The sequence below is a fragment of the Lycorma delicatula genome, chromosome 1 (assembly GCF_047948215.1).
Source record: "Lycorma delicatula isolate Av1 chromosome 1, ASM4794821v1, whole genome shotgun sequence".
Lineage (NCBI taxonomy): Eukaryota > Metazoa > Arthropoda > Insecta > Hemiptera > Fulgoridae > Lycorma > Lycorma delicatula.
The window spans coordinates 113,478,634-113,494,652 of record NC_134455.1 but is presented as its reverse complement, the minus strand read 5'-3'; the positions used below and the strand labels follow the sequence as shown (position 1 = coordinate 113,494,652).

General features: G+C 28.8%; 1 protein-coding gene across 3 annotated transcripts in view; it reads left to right on the top strand.

The window, feature by feature from the left end:
- Positions 1-523: 523 nt before the first annotated feature.
- Fak (protein tyrosine kinase 2 Fak) overlaps positions 524-16,019 on the top strand; it is a 227,234-nt gene continuing 211,738 nt past the window's right edge. Inside the window, exons 1-2 of one of the 3 annotated variants that reach the window (XM_075359340.1) lie at positions 524-597; positions 10,893-10,948. The gene's annotated coding sequence lies outside the window, so the exon portion shown is untranslated. Of the gene's footprint in view, positions 598-667; positions 903-6,374; positions 6,451-10,892; positions 10,949-16,019 lie in introns of those variants that run through there. The other 2 variants (XM_075359325.1, XM_075359333.1) reach the window with 2 other exon arrangements.

The window sequence follows — 16,019 nt, the reverse complement described above, 5'->3', positions numbered from 1 at the left end:
CACAAATTAGAAATTTTTATTCTACTTGGTTTAGTAATTATTGTATTGTTCCTCCCAAATTTTGTTCAAATCCATTAGATTGAGTTAAAAGTGACATTTTTATGATGATTTTACATGGAATGATCCATGTAAATCATTACTTAATTAAACGGTGAACGTTTATGTAACGTAGGAACAATATGAAATAGTATTCGTAGAAATAATTATTATTTTTTTTTTAATTTGGCTTAGTAGAATAAATTTTAATAATTAAAGAGATCAAGGACAACAACATTATAAATTATGTATGCACGAATCAATTAGTTAATTATGAGTTGTTTGTATTTAAGTTAATCATTGGAATTTAAACGAAAGAGTAGAAATAAACTTCTTACATTTTAGTTTTTCTTTTACACATTTTTTTATAATTATAAATATTCGTTGATAACTAATTCGATAAGAGCATAGAACATGAAGTTTCTTAAACCCTGGTACTAATGACCGCCAAATTAACGATTTTGCGAATCGCCATGAGATGGCGTAGTGTTAGCTGTCCGCCATGCAGTCTGGTGCGATCTGATGTGCTACTTTAATCAAATATTGGTTGTATTTGTTCAGGTAGAATAAAATACTTGTTTATACTAAGAAATCAGCTTCTAAAATAATATACGTTTTATTTTTGTAATAAAACCAATTTTTGAAAACGTACGTTGTTACCTCTTAATTTTATATGATTTTTCGTGTGTTCACATTGCGTGAGTCAACTGTATATTTGGTGGTGTGTATGCGTGTGTGTAGTCTGCTGTCAGTGGGTGATAACAGTGTTTTTATTGAAAGTACTAAGTTGTTACAGTTAATCTGTATAATTTTTCGAAAATTTTTGAAACTGCGTTATTGAGATATGATATGTAAAGAGTATTGAGGTAAGCGAGTTTGTTTTTTGTTTAGTAAGCTTGTATTTATTATGAAGTAGGTAGGTCATTAGGCGTGATGTTTGTGTTGGGTAGTCAGGCTTTTTTCAATGGGGAGGTAAAAGAAAAAAGGTACTGAAAACCGTAATTTTCAAGAATTTAGAATTTTAACTTATTTTTAAAGTGGACAAGAGTACATTTTTAGTATTAAAAAAAAATTCTTATATGATTGAATTATGTTAAATGTAATATTTTACAAAAATCTTTTCATGATGGTTATGAAGGATGTGTTTGGTTGAATGCAGTTTTTATGGCCTTAAAGTTTTATCCATCATTTTAACTTAAAATTTTGCTACCTGTTGACTGTATAGCCACCTAGCAGTATTGTGTTTATTTGTGATTAATGATAGAGTTAATTTTTAACCTAAAAGATAGGTGTTAATGAAGATTCTTAAGTTTATCAGTTTTTAAAGCTATATCAGCAACTATGGTTATAATATTATATTATTTAGAAAAAGTACACTAATTATTATTCGTTTAATCTTTTAAATTAAAAAAAAAAAAAAAAACATTAACATGGTATGGATGCTACTGCAACAGTTATGCAACATAACTGTTGCATGGAATTCAATGATTTATTTATTAATCATAACTTGTGGATTATATATCCATACACCAGCTTATTAACTAGCTGTATTATGACATTAACATAAATTGTTCTATTTACACTTATAGTGTTATTTAGATGTATATCTTTTCAAGGATTTTTGATTTATGACTTCAAGTTGTACTTGAAGATTATAATCATACAATTTTTTAAGGGATTGATTTAGTATCTATACCAAGTATTAATTGATTAAGAGCAGATATAGCTCTTGTAATTTTACTTACTTTATTAGCTCTTCTAATTTTACTAAATTGATTAATAGCAGACGTAGCCCTTAATCAATATTATAAATACATATATATTATAAATTGGTAATAATAAGTTACTGTAAATCCTGGCATACAAGTTGACCTAGCCTAGTCAAATTTCATTTTAATGGAAGGATTTTGAATGATTAATAAGAGAATTGTCATATAAGATGACTGTGAATTATTGTACAGATAAGAAAACTTACCACTTATTTCACTGATGTGGCAGTAGCAGTAGGAAGCTACAGATACATCGTAAATATGTTTGAAAGTTAAGTCATTGTTAAAATCCCTTTTGTAAACCAATACTTAGTACTGTTAAATTCTGATCTTATTTTTCAGTTAGTATGTATAATACTTACTTTACAATAAATTCTTCAAAACGAAGAGAATTCATTTCTGTTTTATATATTTTATTTTAATATTGAGTGTTCTATAAAATGCAATTATTTATTTGTATTGAAAATTATAGGTTTTACAAATATTTCAAGTAATAGTAAGACAAGAGGTTTGAGTTTAGTGACTGGGAGAAAAATTGAAGCGTTATTTTTAAAACTCTTAATCAAGATAATCTATCCAATCATACAGACCGTATTGCCCTGAATTAGAGAACCAGATAGGCAAATAGATAAAAGAAAATTGAAAAAACTGATTGAATGGGTACTTAAAGCAAAATTCTTGATTCTCTGCACTTATGTTCATTTCACAATTAGCCTGTTTAGAAGTCTACTAATGTTATTTTACTCAAGATTAAATTGGTAAATCAGGATTTTATGCAAGTATAACTTAGTTACTTTGGAAACACCAAAAACTGTGATGTTTCTCAATTCTGTGCATTTAGAAACAAACTGTGATACATGTCGTGTTGTTCCTCTGTATTTGTTAAAAATGGAAAAAGATAATCAATTTTGAGACTTAGTTAACGCATTATAGACATTAATGAACAATGATTTTTTAGGTATAAATAATAATAATAATAATTGTAGTAGTATGTTACGAATAATTTGTATGAGTATATATATATATATATATATATACTTTCATTACTTTTATATATATATATAAATTTTGTTATTTGGGAAGTAGAATTATTAAAGATGGACAAAACATAAAAATGCTGAATAGCACAAGCGAAACGAGCCTTTAGTCAAAAATATAATTTGTTTACATCAGAAATTAATTTAAACGTCAGGAAAAGATTTTTGAAAGTATATGTTTGGAGCGTAGCTTTATATGGAAGTGAAACTTGGACGATTGGAGTACTTTAGAAGAAAAGATTAGAAGCTTTTAAAATGTGGTGCTATAGGAGAATGTTAAAAATCAAATGGGTGGATAAAGTGTCAAATGAAGAGGTGTTGCAGCAAATTGATGAAGAAAGAAGCATTTGGAAAAATATAGTTAAAAGAAGAGACAGACTTATAGGCCACATATTAAGGCATCCTGGAATAGTTGCTTTAATATTGGAGGGACATGTAGAAGAAAAAAATTGTGCAGGCAGACAACATTTGGAATATGTAAAACAAATTTTTAGGGATATAAGATGTGTAGGAGGTATACCGAAATGAAACGACTAGCACTAGATAGGGAATCTTGGAGAGCTGCATAAACCAGTCAAATGACTGAAGACAAAAATAAAAAAAATATATTTATATATTGCTACATTTTTTGTTTTAATTATTCCACTTTTGTCAGTATATAGTACTGTATTTAGTTTTACTCTAATTTTAATGCATTAATTTAGGAAAATTTGTTCATTTTAATTTAACCCCTAGAATATAAGTTCACCACTTTTTTAATATTATTTTATATTAAAAAAAAACCAAGATTTGTGGAAAATTAACAAACTGTAAAATGAGGTCTTTGTTTGGCATAATACTTTGGTTGAAAAGATAATATGCCTTCTATAAGAAACAGATTTACAAAAACAGTATTGGGGTGAAGTATTCAGTACAACAAATTATTATTTAAAAAATATACTGAGCATAACAATAATAGGAATGATTTTAGAGAAGCCTGGAGCAGAAAAATCAGTAACCTTACATGTGTAAAAAATTTTGGATTAAAGCTTTTGTCAAGGTACTGAACAAAATAAGGAAGAAATTAAATATCAAAACTAAGCAATATTTTTTGTTGGGTACTCTGAAGGTAAGAAAGGTTACTAATTGATCAGTCCGAATGACCTATGTGGTATCTTAATTATTCATGATATTTATGAATAAGAAAGAATTACGTGTGAAAATGAAAATAGAAATTGTAAGCAAGACAAAATATTAAATGACTCAGATTATCAGTATGAGTGTTAATACCACTGTTGGAGTTAATGTAAAAAGTTGTTTTAAGGTTATGTTAGTGTGGATGTGTGTGCTTTTTTATCATAATTCTGGAGCGATTTGATGCTGCTCCTCGTTTCTTTAATATCAGAATATTTGTTAGATCTGTTAACTGAATTGTCTTGTATTCATTCTAATATTGTTTTCCTGTTTAGTTATTATCATTACAATTTTGTTATCAAATTATTTAACCTTGTATTTAACGTAATCGCACTCTACCAATCTAGTTCTTTGCAGAATTATTTGCTAACCTTGAATATTTAGCATTAAATAAATGACTGACTTAAGTTTAACCAGTGTGTCTTCCAGTTGTAACTAAAAATCATTTATGCCATGTCATTACAAATAATATTAAGTTAATTATGAAATGTTTTATACTTATCTTGTATGTTGATAAATGATTGATTTAATAATTCCAAGAGAACTGTTTGTATGAGGGTAAGTTAAAAAGTAAAGGGAAATTTTAATTTTCTCTCCCAATCACATGTATGGCAGCAATGATTGTTCTGCTGTAACTCTTAACCTCTATCAGCTGTTCATTGAAAGTATTATTTCATTGTTAGCTATTTGTAATTCTGTTTAAAATGATTCTCCTTTGTCTGATTGCACCAAGAAGAAATGCGAAAATGGTATGTTTCCTCAGTTCAGGTGGGGTGAAACCGGCAGAGATTATTCATTGAATGCAGCAGCAATATGGAGAAAGTTGTTTGGAAGTAAGATCTATGATTTCTTTAAAAATGGTAGGATTTCTCTGTGTGATGAACAGCAGCAAGGTAGGCTTTCTACTTCAAAAACTCATGACAATATTGAAGTGGTTAAACAAATGATTCTTGGTAATCGACAAATTACAGTTGATGACATTGCAAGTGAGTTGAATATAAGCCATAGCTCAATATTTTCAATTGTCTATGATTCTTTAAACTTTTGAAAAATATGTGCGCGCTGGGTTCCACATCAATTGACCAGCATCCAGAAAGAGAATCATTTGAAAATTTCCCAGAAGCTTTTGAAACATTACGAAGATGAAGGAAACTCATTTCTTAAGCGAGTAATAACTGTTGATGAGACATGGGTCCATCACTTGAACCTGAGAGTAAGCAACAAAGTTTTGTGTGGAAATATACTTCATCTCCCACAGCAAAAAAGTTCAAAACTCAGATTTCTGCAGGAAAGGTGATTATGATGATACTCTGGGATATGGAAGGTTCGCTTTTGGTTTACTTCACACCTAAGTCAATCAGTAAACAGTGACAACTACTGTGAGATACTGTGTTTACTGAAGCAAAAAATCAAATTCAAATGACTGTAAACTTTCTAAAGGCGTGATTGTACTTCAGGAAAACGTTCGGGCTCATACAGCAAAAAAAACCAAAAAAAAAACAGTTCTTTGCCTTCAAGATCTCGATTTTGAGCTCTTGGACCACCTTCCAAACAGTTTGGACCGGGCTCCAATTTTCATCTTTTTGGCCCATTGAAAGAAAAGTTGTAAGGGAATCATTATTGATGTGATGAGGCCATAGAAGTGGTGAAACATTTTCTGCACATAGACCAAAACTTTCTTCCAGTTAGGAATTCAAAAGCTTGTTAAAGATGGACTAAGTGCATAGAAGTAGGAGGGGATCATGTTGAAAAATAATGTGTGTATCATTTATGTAAGTACAAATAAAAATATTGATTTTTTTGTATTTCATGTTAATTTTTGACTTGCCCTTGTACTAAAGAAACCTGATGTTGCTGCCCAATTAGCAGGTCTGGTAGTAAATATTGTACATATTCAGATAAATCAGGCGTATGTCGTATTGTTTATTGTAATTATGATAATCCTATGGCAAGCTATATATCAGTATCATAGTCTAGTGCATTCCTTAAAGAATTTTAGAAATGGAAACGGCCCTTACAGCTGCTGTTTTATTTCTTTCTGAGACAATATTGCATTCTTTCATTGTTTGTTTTAACTTTGGAAACAGAAGATATCAATGGAGGCTAGATCTAATAAATGGCTGAAAAAGATCTAATAAAGCTAAAAATTCTATTACACAGTGGTTTGTCAGCAAGTTCAATGGATCACCATGCAAGATTGATATGTTACACTAAAAATTTAAGATTATTTTTATGTACCTTTTTATTTTATAACCTTTCAATTAATTCAAACAAGTTTGCCTGATTGATTGCTCTAGTTGAAATAAATTCATGGTGAACAATTGCTTTGTATAAAAAAAAATATGTTTTCTATGTTGTTTTGACAGTAGATTTAGACATTAAAAAACTGTTGGCTGTGGAGTATTGGGAATCTTCCTTTATGCACTTTGTTTAAGGTACAATAAACTTTTATATATTCTTATATGTTGAATTTGGTTAATGATTTCTGGTCTTTTATTTTATTATTATTGAATAAGACTGTCTCTTGCTTTAAAAAATGTTTTATCTGCTTGTTAATTGATGTTTTCTTCTTTATATTATGCCTTTTAACTGGTCCAGAATCATCTATTCCCACTTTTACAAGTTGAATCTCAAATTTAGTATCCGTTATTCTAATTTGAGAACATTTGTGTGATAGCACATGTAGACATTATGTAAGTATGTCAAAATGACACACTTATGAAATTTTAAACCTCAATTTAATTACATAAGAACGCTATTTAATTTCAGCATTGTGCTGTATTTGGTAACAAATTCATGAACTTTATTGTAATTTTATAGATATACTTTTACTGTGATTATAGTAATGTTTGTTAATCAATCGATATGTCTGGTGTAATTTAATATTATTTTTACTATTGTCAGCTGGCACCAACTTGTGTGTACTTAAGAGCTTTGTGTTCTGTTAAATCCTGAATTGTTGACCAGAATCTTTATTAGATTTCAAGCGATGAATTATGGTTTTGAAGCTACATTGAAATCTCAGTAGGATTAAATTAATTAACCTATTATTTATTCATTCATAGTTTGATACATATTAGCATTACTGTTATCAAAATTTATTGGTTCTCAGTTTTTTCTGTTATTCTATGTCAAATATTATACTGAAAAAAAATTATTGTCTTTAATTAAAATTATTAACCACCTAAAATTGGTTTTATGTCATATCAAGCAGTAGTAATGCTTGGTAGGTTTATTTGCCAGTAATAATCAATAACCATTTGCCATTTCATTTTGTTTGAAATGACTTCTGTTTATAGTTGGTACAACTGAATTACTTAAACATATAAATAAGACAATGTTATAAATTATAAATAATTATTAAATACTAAAATTGTAAGATGATTTGAAAATGAATAAAACTGTTAGATTGTGAAAAATATATAGTTAGCTTGTAAATTTGTGGGACTGGAACATTCTTTTTAATCAAACCAAGAGGATAGCAGGTTCTTGCTTTTCCCTATGTTAGGGTGGACCCAAAAAAGATTTTTTTTCCCAAATTGTTTATTATTCAATAGGTTTGTTGCAGTTAACATTGGTATTCTTTAAAAGCACTACTTGACATTTGACTTTATACACTTATTTCAACTTTGTTCCCAGTGCTGGAATGTTTCTGGGTGTAATTAATGTTGAATATAATATGAGGCCCTCAAATTATAAGGAGAAAAAAATTTATTTGTTTTTGTCAAGAACAGCTGCATTTTCATGACTGCGTAAGCAGGGGTTTTTTCATGATATATGATGCAGATGAACTGTTGCTCCATATGTTTAGTCATTTTCTTTGGACATTATCAAGTTATATTTCTAATGTCGTAAACAGTTTCAAAATGAAATTGTTGATTCAACCTCTATTTTATTTGAAGAAGAAAAATTGTGTAAGTTTAGAGGAACAGATTCTTATAAAATAAATTCAACATTTTCTTTACATTGGTTCAGAAATTTCAGGCATGACCTAGTTATGAAACAGGGTTTAAAATTTTTCTTGACTTTATTTTATTCTTTGGAGTAAAATGTAGCATAGTTTGTCATTTATGGTTATAAATTTATAAAGAAACAAGAGTATTTTTTTTTTCAAATTATGATTAGTTAAAATGATTGTGAATCTGCCAACAAATGGAGAAAGAAGTTTGACTCTCACTGAATCATTAACTCTCACTGAAATGAATTTCAAGAATGACTAGATCTTGGAAATTTTATCAATGACCTGACATTGTTCTTCTATGATAACCTTGAAAACTTTTCAAGATTTTGTCATTTTGGTTGTTCAGCCAATTCATTCTTGGTTGGTGATCTTCAATGACATTATAGCTTATTTGAAACTTGAACATCACTCATGCATTTTGTGTTTTACTTAAAGTCTCTTCCTTAAAAATGTTTTGAAGTTTTAAACAATTTCACCAGCAGATTTTCCTAAAAGAAAAGAAAATGTTACATTATCAATTCTTACTCTTGAAACCAAGCTTCTATAAATCAATCCATGTGACAACTGCTTTGCATCTATGTTGATTGCAATAATCTTAGTTTGCATGTTACATTCATGTGTTTGGTTCCCATTGTACAAGCTCTTTCTTTAAATAGTGAGATACTATATTTATGTTTATACTGTACTATACAATACTATACTATATTTATGTCTAAATTAACATTTTTCACTGTCAGAAAGGCAAGGACACCATGGAAAGCCCTTCTGTGGAATCTTTAAGATGACTTTGTTAAATATTTTCTGTTGTACTAACATTACATCTGAAAAAATATGTTTATTGAAACAAGTAAAGTGTATTACTAACTAACTGTAGGGGCTTTCAGTCCTCTGACTATCAATTCTTGTATTTTTTTTAAAGGGATCCTAAGCCAAAATGCTAATATATATGTTTTCTACAAAAATTTTAAATATTTTCCTTGATTTAATTTAATTTATTAATTGACTTTTGTGCTATAATTCTTCCTTAATGATTCATTTTAAAAAATAAGGATGCATTGAAAAAAAAGATAGTTTCGCCAGGAATGGGGCTAAAAATTTAACTGTTTATAATTACAAAAATAATTGTTTCCAGTGATGATTGTTTAGTTTATTCTCAATGATTTTTGTCCGCTTGAAATAATTTGCAACACCTTTTGAAATTTTCAAAAAAGATTTCTTTTAATATTAATGACTTTGTGAAGCTCAGTTTCATACTATGCTGGAAAAACCCCTATCTTTTCACAACATATATGTTTTTTAATGTTTTTTGTTATGACTGTTTGTCAGCTGTAATCTATTTCTTCAAATTTACATGAGTATAGTGTAAAAAAAAAAAATTATTAAATTAGGTTTAGTCAATTCATTATGTGGCTTCCCCAACTGTCTGGTTTTAGTATTCAGCTTCTGTTGTTACAAAAGTTATTTTAATAATAATAGTATTGTACTTTGGTTCTTCTCTGAATAACCATAGATCATTAGGCAAATGAAATGGTGTTATTTGCATTGTTTGAAGTTTAGTACTAAATTTATTGGATCACAGCTCTTGTGGCACTATCTAATTGAGAAAACCACTAAACCAGGAACCAGAATTAGTTCTCTGCTTAGTCATTCAGCATTTATCTTTTATCAATTTACAACTCAATTTGTTTTACCATTTGGTTTCAATAACCAACAGATCTTTTGTTTTTGTAATTAAATTAGGAGAACATTCAAAGTTAATTATTTAATTCTGTTTGTCATACAAGTCATTTATAAAGACTTGTACACTACTGTAATCAACCAAAGCAGCAAAATCAGGATAACTAGGTTATCAAAGTTTAAATTCATACCAGGTTTTAATTTAAACATTTATTTAAAACAAATGTACCATGTTCATTGTAGAGTTGAAGTTGTCGCTTTCTGAAAACATTAATTGCAAGTAAACATTAATCCCTGATTATTCAGTATACGGATAAAAAATTACCCTCTTCATATCAGATTAATGTATAAACATTTATTGAACATTTATCTTCTATAATGAAGTATTTATAAGAAACGAGTTAATTTATATATCTTTTATTTTCTTTTAGAGTTAGTATTTTAAATAATATAATGAAATAAAATACTTTTATTTTTTCTTAGCAGTTTTAGCATGTTAAACCTAGATGTTAAACTAATATCATTTATGGAAGACTCCCTGTTACAAGCAAGTTCATTTATCAAAAATAAAATGTGTGTAATTAATTACTCAGCTGCCTGTAATTGAATGATTGTAGGCAACTGGACATGAACCACAAATCACTTTTTAAAATGACAAAGTAATTGTCAAGAATAATATGCACCACATGCCAGATTTTTTATGAAGAATACAGAATAAAGTGACTTCTTTACTAAGTCAGATTTTTGTTGCACATTGAACATGGAAAACTACCAAAATGTAGAGGGTGTAACATTCTATACTCTATGAGTGTCAAGAGTGAGCAGAGAACACTTTTTTATTTCCCCTATACCTTCACTGAGGAAGAATAGTTAATTTATACTGTTTACTTTTCTCTCCTCTCTATCACTCTGGAAGTGGAGTTATTTGTGTATTATACAGTTTATTTTGTTTTTTGTGCAGTTTACATTTATTTATAATGCTCAAACATTGGCAAGGAGATAAAGCAACCCAAAGCATCCAAAACTAAATAATAGATCTGTAAAGTGATAAATTTTTTAATGAACATCATTAGATTGTTCTTATGCCATAACGATGTGTTCATGGGTTGAATTATTTTACTAGAATTTTGTACATGTACATAAACACAGCCACACTGATATGAGATAATATCTTTTATTAGATTTTATATAAATGTATTATGTGTTATTGATCGACTTGTTTTATGTTGTGTGTTATAGTGCATTTCATTTGCAACAAAACATAGCTGAGATGCTGTATTACAGGTTGTAGAATGGTGAGTATGCTCATTTAGTGTATTACTGTTTTTATTTAACATTTTTCTTTTAGTACTTAGGCTAGACAGGTATCAGTTAATTTAAAAAAAAAAAAGTAGTTATGATTTTTAATTATTACTGTTAATTTTGTAAAAATATTTAATGTAAAAAGAAAATTTGATAAGATACTGTGTGATAGATGAAGTATTTTATTTTTTCATTAAATATTATCATTTCTGCCTTTATAATACAATTATAAAATACTTTTTTCATCATCAATCATTACATATCCACAAAATGTGTAAATATAGATCTGGAAATGCTTTGTTTTTGAGTTATGGCTAATGAAAGATTTCACCCAGATTTCTACTCTAGTATGTAATAAAGCTATACTAAAACTCTACAGACACATATTATTGAGCGAAATTATTGGTTTTGTATTCAAAATTGAAAAAAAAAAAATGGATTCCAATACTGTATCCAGTACCCTGTAGAACAAAAAAATACTGTAGTAGTTGAGAAAATTATTGTAAAACCTAATGCACATTTTTTAGATTTGTTCTTGTCAATAATCAAATAAAATTTCAAGACAAAATTTATAGAGAATTTAATTCAGGGAAAATTGATGTAATTAAAGTCAATCAAAACTGTTAAATTATGTATGGGAAGTTCTGCTAACTGGAGTTAAGTTAAAATTTACATTTCTTCGGTAAAATTCTTGTCATATTCCATTAGTTCTTCTAAATAAGTACATACATGATTTCACTTTGTTTAAGAATGTCATACTATATTATAAGTGTTTCTAGTATTTTGAGTAATGATCCTTATTAAAAAAAAAAAAAAAAAAAAAAAAAAAAAAAATGACTTCATCAAATTGCTTTTGATTGTGTACATTAACAAATTTATGAGAATTTAACCTGCATAGAGTGCAGATTATTTGGTATTCTAGGTGATGATATGGCAAAATAGATATTTTTTAAATTTCTAAAAGCTGTAGGACTTGTTGAATTTTTTTTTTACTGTATTGTTTTTCTTCAGTTCAAAATTGGCTCCTTTAGACTCCTGTCTAGATTAATTTCAATATATAGTACTGCTTATTTATTAATATTTTTTTTGTATTTGTATTGGATTTTCTGAGCAATAGATGTTGTGTAAGCACTAATACTTTTTTTTGTAAATTTTTTCCAAATTTTTTTTGTTAGTTTTCTTTTTCAGTTCCTTATTTTTATTCTTTTTTCTTTGTACATTGATAATTGTAAAGTTTTTTGTATCATGGTTATTTCTTGTTTGATGTTTCTTCAAAATTAGATGTGTTTTTTTAGTTAATCTTTATTTACGTTATTTTTTTTTTTTTACCCTTTTTCTATCATATATGGTGATTGAAATGTAATGCATAGTCCCTCATAACTCTTAAATGAAAAGAGAGTCAAATGAAGTAAATGTGACAAAGATACATTTTACTTCCTATAAAGAATTACATTTAATTTTCCAAGTAAAGTTACTTATTTTTCCCGATGGTGAAATAGTTTTCTCATTCCGTCAATGCAGAATGCTAGTGATATTTCCTTGGTCTTTTTGCCATCCATGTTGAAATGAATACCCTTAATATCCTTCTTTATTTACGGAACAAAGTGAAAATAATAAGACACTAAATCTGGTGAATATGGACAATGTAGAATAGGTTCAAATTTCAACTTCATAAGAGCATTGGCAGTTTTACATGGTTTGTGTAGCTGAACACTGTTGTGTAGAATTATCGGCTCCATGGATGTTGAACATTACACACTTCTCACGTAAGGTGTTTTAAAGTCTACTTATCACATAGAATTTACATTCGATCCAGCTTCCAAGTAGTTAGTCACATGCCTGTGTGTGGAATTCCAGAACACTGTCAAGAGTGCAGTTTTTCCTAAGGGTTGTGTTTTAAATTTTTTTTATTGTGGTGAACCACAGAGCTGATACTCTCATGTACTGCCCTTTTTTTTCTAGTTGTAATGATGTACAAAAGTTTCATCTCCCATGACAATATTGAAAAAGAATTGTTGTCTCCCGTGTCATGACAACATTTCAGAGACTGTTATATAAGGCACTACATGCCTTTTGTTGTTTGTTCTTTTTGTTGCAAATTTTTTGAACAAATTTTATGATAGTCCTGTTGTTAAATAATTTGTCCTGCTCATTAGTTTGATATGCCTGTCTGAGTGGCATGTGGCATTTGATGCAACGATCATTTTGAATTAATTCATCCACCTATTTTTTGTGTTTCTCATCAGCCACAGAAACAGTGAACCACTTTGAGGTTGACAAACATTGACAATTGACATATTTGCTTTACCATCTTCTGATGCACAAAAATTTTTTTTGCCCACCTACTCTCAGTACTTCAATCAACACAGAGGGTCGGATGGACATGTAAAATTTAAAGATTTCTCTCCCCAAGACGAAGTTTATGCTTCTCAAGGGTACAGACAAATTATCATACAGTCGTAACCCCCACATTAAGTTGAAGGCTGTGTAATCAGCTGAGCTAAAGTTCATAAGTACCTAGGTGTTTTGTTTGATGAGAAGTTGCTGTTTAGCAACCACATTAGGCAAGTAGCGGTGGATGCCATCTCTGTGATACACAAGCTTAGGAGGATTGCTTGGAAGGTTAACGGGCTGTCGGGCCGTCATTTGTACATGGTATACTGAGGTGTGTTCGAAAGTATGGCCTCTTATGCTGCGTCCGTTTGGGTGCATATGTTGGACAGAAGTAGAGCACTTATTCAGTATTTAAGGAGTGCCCAGCGCAGAGTATTTATAGTATGCCAATTAAAACTCCAAGCGCTTTAATATTGGTGAACAGGTACTTGCTGGCATTCAGCGACCTAGGTGTGGCAGGAAATTGCTGTCTTGACGAGATAAATTTAATTTATTGAATGCCATATTTTAGTAGTTAACGGGGTGCACCTATCCATTTTAGAATATATGGCAGCTGAGCGGTGGGACACAAAACAAGTGGTGTGTAGCACCATGCTTAGTTTGTTCACGCCATTAGGTTAGCTCTAGGAGTTAGTAGGACACTGGTCGCTAAACTGATACGAAGCTCAGTAGCTGTTTGTGGCATGGACATTCAGTCTTATGCTTTAGGGTGATCGAATGGGGTGGTGGCAGCAGAAATGCCATGCACATCCAAATAGCAGGCATACTTGACTTCATTAAAATGGTGATTGAAAGAAAATAAAATGGAGTGGCTCAACAAATTTTAGATGTTAGTAGTAGGAGAATGAAACTACAAAATGACAGGGTGTGCTGTTGTCACTTAGTGTAACATTTTGTTCTGTGTTATGTTCCATTAAATGTACATAATGTACATTAAATTTCAGTACATTGTACTGACATCTATGTACATTACCATTACATTTTAGATTTGCTTTGTGCATAATTAATTAAAAAGTTTGGAGAAGAAAGAATGTGAATTCATGTTAGTAACTATCACTAGACTTCAAAGCTAGATACTTATGTTACTTTCTTTGCTCATTCCTGATACAGTCTTGTAAATTTTCATCTAAATTTAAATTGTTTACTGTTAGTTATTACTTAATTGTATTCTAGTCCTTATTAATTGCTTTATACTTTGTGTTACAGATTTTCATTGTCCGTATTGCCTTTTTCTTCCTTCTTATTATTGAATTATTTGAGGGCATTTTATGTTTCTTTCCATTTTATTCTTATATGAGGATGCTTTTATTCTTTAGAATTGTAGAATTATTTTCCTAATTGATAAAAAAATGTATGTTAATGAAGAAGTTAAAAGGTTAAACATTTTGAAAATCAAGCTTACTTTTTTTTATGGCAGATAATTTGTAATTGTGCTGATAACCTGTACATTATGGGTTTTAGAACTGTATGAGTGTATTTCATTCATCGTACTTGATGTGAAAGTAAATGTCTTAGGAGAGGATATGTTGTAGAGTAATAATTACATGTCGATTGATAGTGTTATTCCTGTTACAATACAGATTTATATAATGAAATAAGATAAAAGACTGCTCTACAAAAGTATTTTCACCTATTTTTTTATAAAACTGGAAAATATATTACATAATTACTGTTATGCTCATAAAATAGGATTTGTTTGTTTTGTCAGTGAGTCATTTTAAATTATCTGGGTTACTAATAATCCACTTTTTTGTATTAATCTTATCAAATATTGTGAAGTGTAACTTTTAAATAAAATATATTATAGAATAAATTGTGTCATGTTAAATAAAAGTATATCTTTGCTTGGCATTTTTTAATTTTTAGTAGTCATCTAATTTCTTATTTTATGTTATTTTTTAGTTTTAAAAAGGTAAGTGGTGAGTTAATTCTTCATTGATATAGTATAATATCAAAATGGATGAAAATCCATGTCATTTACAAAATTATAACTGTTTTTGTAGGTTTTTTGAAAGATTAAGATTTTTTTTTAGTAAAATTACTTAATTAGTGCTGTTCAATACTAATTTCTTTTTATTGCATATTACAGCTATGAAACAATGTTATTGATTTTATGTTATTTCATATAATATTGTTAAATAATATGATAACTGGATATGCTGTCTTCTGTTATATATGTAATTAAACTTAGTAAGGTGAAAATAAAGTAATGTTTAAGTATAGTTAGCTGAACTGAAGTTACAAAATTTGGGATTAAAGCAATTTGGTTACATTTTAAAATAATTTTTTACTTTATTTTTTCAGCATTAGTAAAATTTAAAACATTAAAAATATTGCTAATCACAAACAGTTAAATTATTTTATGTAACGATTCATCCTCAACATAATCACTGGTACGATTGATGATTTCACCTCACTGAAAATATCTTGCAAACAGTATTTTCATAGAAACACAAGAAATGTAATAGCACTAGATTATGAAAATTCAGCCGTACTTATTCACATTGGTTGTATATTAAATACTGTATTGCTTTATTCTTACAAGTTATTGAAAAATATTAATGTATTAGTTCATTACACTTTGCATGTCACATTTAAGAATTTAAATTTGGTTGTTTGTTGCTACAACTTCATTTTAATGATGAAAAGGGAATACGCATAGCACTTGGT